Raw genomic sequence first — 7,403 nt, forward strand, 5'->3', positions numbered from 1 at the left:
CCTGCTCTTTCTTTCCCCAATTGTCTCCTCTTCATCACTTCCCCTAGGTGTGTGAATTTCTTCATCAGATTCTTCATATTCAGAGTTGTAACCAACCTGTTTTCTACCCTCCCCAACTTGTTTACTACTCTCCCCAACCTGTATACTACTCTCACCCCCTTTGTTCCCCTCCTGCTGTGCAGCTAAATTACCCTTAGCAGCTTGAACTTGTAGTGATTGTGCCAATTCTACTACACTACAATTGAAACCTTTCACTCTTTCCCTTGCCTCCCTTTGCTCATCATCACTACTGTCAGCATCAAAATCCTCTGGCTCCTTCAACTCTTCAATGTCACTAACATCATCCTCTTCCCCATCTAAGTCAAAGTTAGCCTGATAAATCTCATAATCACCTAGCCAATCCTCTTCCTCATACTCATTTATGAGATTAACTTCATCCTCTTTTTGAAACAAATACTCATCTGCATCAGACTCACCCTCCAAATCATCTTCTAACACATAATCTCTATCATCATCATCATCTTCATCTTCATCACTTCCTAAACCATACAGTAACTCATCTATGGCAATGGGGCTATTAGGTCTGTCTTCCTCCCAATCATAGTCCCCTGGCACTTCACATCTAATGAATTCAGAATGAGGCTCTAAAGTGTTTTCTGTTTGAATTGGGGTTGCTGTTGTTTGACTAGGGTTTTCTGGCAATGAAATGGAAGTACAAGATCTAGGAAATGGTTGAAGTTGTTTGTTTGTTGTTGGAGTGGGGACCACTTCTACTGCTTTGCTTTTAGACTTTTCCAACACATGCAGCTTCTCTGAAACTGCACTAAATGCCTGACTCAAAATGTCAGCTCTCTTAGGTATCAATTTTTTGGGCCTATTAGGCTCATGTTCTGTGACAACAATGGCTGAAGTGGGCTGGGTTGTGGTATTGGATCCAGTCTGGGATTGTTTAACAAATTCAGGCTGAACATCATCATCAACTACATACAAGTCTAGTGTTCTGTTCTCCACCATTACCCTAACCAATTCTCTGAATTCATCATCAGTAAATGCAGACTTTAACCCACCCCTTAAGTCAAGTGCAAGATTTAAGTAATAAAGTTTGAAAATTTCAGAATAATTACCACATTTAGCAACTAATTCCTTCATATAAAACCAACACAACTCATCAACATCAAAAGTTCTGAACTTCCCTCCCAAATAAACCCAGTAACCATTACTGTCAAATTTAAACTTCCCACCATGATATATTTTCAAACATGCAAGACCCATTACAATACGCAAACAGTCTCAATAACTACTTAAATTACTCTTCACTATGTTAATCGAAGCTATCTTCGTTTAATTGCTTTAATTCGCAAATTTAAGAAAGCTAGGGTTTGTCGATTTACCTCTAATTAGCCCACCTTGAATTGTTGTGCTAAGGACCTTAATTTCCTTCAATCAATGAACAATTGCAGTCCTTTCGACGGAGATAAGTTTCTGAAAGATAAAATTTTTTTTTTTTGGATGGACAATTGTTCCTTTGTTTCATAAAAATGGCGAAACTTAAGTTTTTTTGGGGGGAAAACCGTTGGAGAAGAAAGACTTTAGGGAGGGAAATAGAATAGGTTCACCGATTTAAGGGGTAACCTGTAAAAAGGATCGTTAATGGAAGATAGGGGGAATAGGTGGGATTGTTTCTGGATTTTAAAAAGGTGGGATTGTTTGTGAAAGACCACCTAAAGGTGGGATTATTAGTTTACAATTTTCCTTAACAAATTACACATTATTTGAAAATAATTCAACTCAATATAAATTAAATCTATCTTCAAATAAAATTAACGTAAATCCGCCTTATACAAGACTCATTGTATTATTTGTGTTAATCTTTGCAATAAAATATCTTGCTTAATTAGGTTTTTTTTTTTTAAATAAAGAGCAAAAATTGAATGATACTTCATAAAGGTATACGACCTACAACTATTGATCATGAATTCATGATTATGTTATTGACTATACAACATGTGTTGAATAGTGTTTTTGTTTAAATATTCAAATTCAATTTTATGATATTGTTCATTTTTTGCAATACCTTAAAAGCTAAATTAAGTAGCTGTATCTCCGTGTATTTAACCCTACTTTTGCTACTTTTTTTTTCTTTTTTTTTTTTTTTTTTTTTTTTTGAAGCAATACTTTTGCTACATTGTTACGAGGTTTTTTAGTTTCATTTTGGACGTTTAATATCCTATCAATTATAAACTATGCCTTATAAATACGTTTGTTGTCGTTAATAAAATTTAAAAACTTTTTAGTTCAAAATTAAATTGGATTCCTTGTAATTTTGAAACAAACTAAATTACTCCGTAGTTGTTATCATTCTTAGTTAGGACTAGAGTGTATCCGTGCAAAATACACGGGATATATAAGGAAAAAAAATATATTTAAAATGTGGAAAGTTGATTTTGATGTTGTAATTTAGACTTGAGTTGTGATGGTCGATTATGTTGAACCCTAATTAGCTCTGTTGTACTGAGTATTAATAATAATCGTATTAATAATGTGCTGACACCTGCTGTGCTATGCTGAAATATGATATTTTATGCTTTGCTTAGAAGCTCAAAAAACAGGGTCTTACTCTTTTATGTTGATGGCCACGCATTGCTATTAATTGTGGGGTTTACTTTTTCAAAGCTATAGAGGTTACTTGGCATGTTCAGTGTTATAGGGGTTACTCGTGTTACTTAGTTACACTAGGTGAAAAAACGAAATTGACACCGGTTCAAAACCCCTCAATGCCACCGGTTTGAACCGAGGCCAATGTGGGGGGTGCCCATTACTTGGATGAAAAGCCACCAGTTCAAACCGGTGGCATAAATAGTTATTGGCACCGGTTAACCGGTGCCAAAAATAACCCCAAAAAAAATTTCCATTGCTTTTGGCACCGGTTAACCGGTGCCAAAAATCCCATAAATTTTTTTTTTTTTGTCTTTTTACAGTATAAATATAATCGAACTCAAAATATAAATCGAACATCACAATCAATATAATAGAATCTCTAAGTATATATATAATCAGAAAAAATTTACAGTATAGATCAATAAAATCAATTACAACATATAATTAAAAAAAATTACAACATAAATAAAAAAAAAAAATTACTACATCACAATAAAAAAAAATAACCCCATACAACATCTAAATCAATATATACTTGTATCTTGATTCTTGCATCAATTTATCTGCACCAATTACAACCAAAAAAAATGATTAAATTAAAGAAATTACAATAAACACCCAGAAAATAAAAAACAAAAACCCAGAAGAAAAAAAAAACCGATTAAAACCCAGAAAATAAAAAATAAAAATCGATAAAAACAAAACCCAGAAAATAAAAATCAAAAATGAAATAAAATCGCTTAAATTTAAAAAAAAAATCGATTAAAAAAAACCCAGAAAATAAAAAAAAAAAAACGAATTAAAATCAATTAAAATTAAAAAAAATCGATTAAGACAAAATACCAGAAATAAAAAACAAAAACGAAATAAAATCGATTAACATAAAAAGAACCTTGGATTAAAATAAAAAACAAACCCAGAAAATAAAAAAACCGAATTAAAATGGATTAACATAAAAAAAAAAAAAAAATCGATTAAAAAACCGATTAAAACAAAAACCCAAAAAAAAAAAAAAAAAAAAAAAAAAAAAAAAAAAAAAAACCGAAAAACCTCGATTAAACCTCGAATTGGTGGGAAAAACCCAAAAAATAAAAAAAAAACGAATTCAAAGGATTAACATAAAAAAATAGTTTAAAAAACCGATTAAAACAAAAACCCAGAAAAAAAAAAAAAAAAAAAAAGAAAAGAAAACCGAATAACCTCGAATTGGTGTTGCATGTGGTGGTCTTCGTGATGGTGCAAGTGGTGGTCTTCAATAGAAATAAAGGAGGACACGGGGGAGAAGGAGGTGAGGGAGAAGGAGATCGAGAAAGAAAGAGAAAGAGAAGGAGGAGATCGGGGAGCAGGAGAAGGAAGGAGGAGGAGAGGAGATAGAATCGACGTGGAGGAGATCAGAGGAGAATGTATGAATTAGGGTTGGGGCTGAGTAGAAATAGGAGAAAGGGCCGCTTTTTTTTTATATAACAATTAAAAGATCCGGTCCATAAAGGCACCGGTTCAAACCGGTGGCTTTTCTGTTTTTGCCACACGGTTTGAAGTCAACCGGTGCCTTTTATTCTGGTTCAGCTTCCCACCAATTTTGTAGGCCATTTTTGCCACCGGTTTGGACTGAACCGGTGCCAATTAGGGGATGCCTTTATGATATTTTCTACTTGTGTTAGTGTCATATAGCTTAGTGTCTTGCTTTAGGAGTTGCATACATTGTTCTGTTGCAAGTAATTATTCGCTGAGGCCAGTTGCACAAAGAGGTGTTGTACATTTTTTTGTTTTTGATGATTAAAGAAGTGAAAAATGTTTGGAGGGTAGTCCCTAAAAAAATGCATACAATTGAAGGGTTGGGGATTTAGAGTACTATAGTGAAATGTTGATAGAGGAATTGTATACTCGTGCTAATGCATTACATATATTATACTATGTACCAAAAATATACTCGTGAAATGTTAGTACGTAGTGTTTAAAAAAAAAGTTAAATGTTGGGGATTTTGAGTGATATAGTGAATTGTTGATAAGGGAATTGTATACTCGTGCTAATGCATGTCATATGTTATACTACGTACTAAAAAACACACACACACACACATAAAGGGAAATGTTAGTAGTACGTAGTCCCATTAAAAAAAAAGGGAAATTCTCACTGGTAATCACGAACTTTTATTTTTTCTCAATGGTAAACCATAAAACTTTAGATTATCAATGGTAACCATGAATTAATATTACTAAACTAATGGTAACTTAAGTTAAACAATTTGTAAATTTCCTTTACCATGGTTTAGCAATCGACCTACAAAAAGACATTAATACCCTTATGCATAACCACTTCTTTCTTCTTCCTTTCTCTTTCCTCCTCCCCGCTGCAACTCCCTTCCCAGCCACCACCGTCATTGTTAAACTACTTGTTAAGGTCAGAATCGGAGCAAACTCGGAGTGACATAGCTTTAGTGTTGTATAACCTATGGCTTGATCATAGCAACCGAGTGAAACACGTGAAACAATTCAACAACAAACCTCAGGACGCTGCCATTCGAGCCGCAAAACCCAGAGAATTCAACGGCAAACCCCGACGAATTCGACCTAAAACTAACAAATTTGGCCCCAAAATCAACGAATTCGACCACTAATTCGACCCCAAATCAACATATTCGGCAAATTCGACCCCAAAATCAACAAATTTGACCCCAAAAATCAACAAATTCAACCCCAAAATCGACAAATTCAACCCCAAAAATCAATAAAATCGACCCCAAAATCAACAAATTCGACCTCAAAACTCAAAAAAAATCGTCAAATTCGACCCCCAAAATCAACAAATTTGACCCCAAAATCGCCAAAAGTCCTAGAAATTTTAACCAAAGTAAGGGGAATGAGAGGGAATCGGGGAAGAAGATCAGAGGGAATCGAGGAAGAGGGGAGGGTGGCTGATTTCGGCTAGGGAGGATGGCTGGTTTCGGCGTCCTCGAGAAGCAGTTTTGGTGGTGATGAGAGGAGAGAGAGTGTGGGTCGGGAACAGGGGAGAAGGTGCTCGTTCTAGGATTAGGGTGTCGGTGGTGGGGTCTCCGGCGGGGGATGGGGTTGAGTCACCGTTAGCCGGACGAGCTGAGCGGCGGGGAGGGGGGTTGCTGGTTGCCTGGGGAGGGGTTCAGATTTATTTTGTTTTTTTTGTTGTTTTTTAAATAATTTGAAGGGTATTAATGTAAATTTATTGTTACTTAACCCAAGATTAACCCTAGTTAATCTTTTAATAATATTAAAATATCATTAATGTTACCATTAGTTTAGTAATATTAATTCATGATTACCATTGATAATCAAAAGTTTTAGGGTTTACCATTGAGAAAAAATAAAAGTTCGTGATTACCAATGAGAATTTCCCAAAAAAAAACAAAAAGAAAAACAAAAAAGAAATGGTGAATGGGTAGTTATTGATTTTTTTTTTAAAAAAAATAAAAATTAAAAATAAAATAGTGGGATTGGTAGTTATTTTTTCCTTAAAAATAGTTATAATAATAATAATAATAATAATAATAATAAACTTAAATGCATGAGAGTTGAGCATTGGGGTTTTGGAGGGCTCTCGTTAAAACGACTCTACAATTATAATATAGACTAGGTTAGTCCCAGTTTTAGCAATAAAATATTTGATCATATATATTACTCCATAGAAGACATGACGTTATATATTCTAATTAAATTCATAATTAAAATAAAATTTAAAAAATGATAGCAATAGTGTTCAGTGGTTAATATATGAGGAAAGAAGGAAAAATGAAAGAGTTACCACCAATTACATAGTATATATTTTTTTTTCAATAAGAAAATTGTGTTGCTAGTCAATTTAGTAAAAAAAAAATTAAGTTTTTATGAAAATGTGTAATTAATTCAAACATTATCTTTAAAAAAAATTAAAAAGGATGATGTCACTTATAGTTTTGGCGGGAATTTTTTTAATAAAAAGTTGACACATAGGCAGCGGTGATATCAGCGGTTTCTACTTTAGTTATATTTATAGATTGGTAATTACATACCCCTTTTAATTGCAAATCAAACTAAAATTGTCACCATCAGGGTAAATTTACAAATAAATGGCCAAAAAAAAAAAAAAAAAAAAAATCAAACAAGAAGAAAATTTGTATTATAAATATGAGACTTTCCTTCATTTGTCCAATCACTAATACGAGTTCGTAACAGATACAAAACTTGTAAGACTTTAAAGTATGCTAAATCATGGAGTAAAGACTAAATACGGTCCCTAAACTATCGTATTTGTGCCGTTTTAGTCCCTCTAAACTTATTTGTGCCCTTTTAGTCCCTCAACCACCTTCTTTGGTGTTTGTCAGCTAAAAGTTGAGGATTTTGATGACTAAGCAAGAGTTTAGGGACTATGACTTTTTTTTTTCTTAAGAATTTATTAAAAAAATAATCTTTTAATTATTTTTTAAAACCCAACCTCCTGTTCTCATTCTCTCTCCTCTTTATCTCCTCAGTTTCTTTCTCTCTGATCTCCGCCTCCCTCCTCCCTTCGGTCTCTCTCATCTCCGCCTCCTTCCTCCCTCCTCCCTCTTTCTCTCTTATCTCCGCCTCCCTCCTCCCTTCTCATTCTCTCTCCTTGGTTTTTGAAGTCCAGCGCCACCCACCCCCAGGGCTTTTGATCGGATTCGACCACTATCAATTAATGGTTTTTTCAGGTCGAATTCGACCATGAAAACTCCAAATCTGGGGTTTTTATGGTCGAATTTAACTATATAAAC

Source organism: Chenopodium album, chromosome 9, assembly GCF_948465745.1.
Source record: "Chenopodium album chromosome 9, dcCheAlbu1.1, whole genome shotgun sequence".
In the NCBI taxonomy this organism is placed as follows: domain Eukaryota; kingdom Viridiplantae; phylum Streptophyta; class Magnoliopsida; order Caryophyllales; family Amaranthaceae; genus Chenopodium; species Chenopodium album.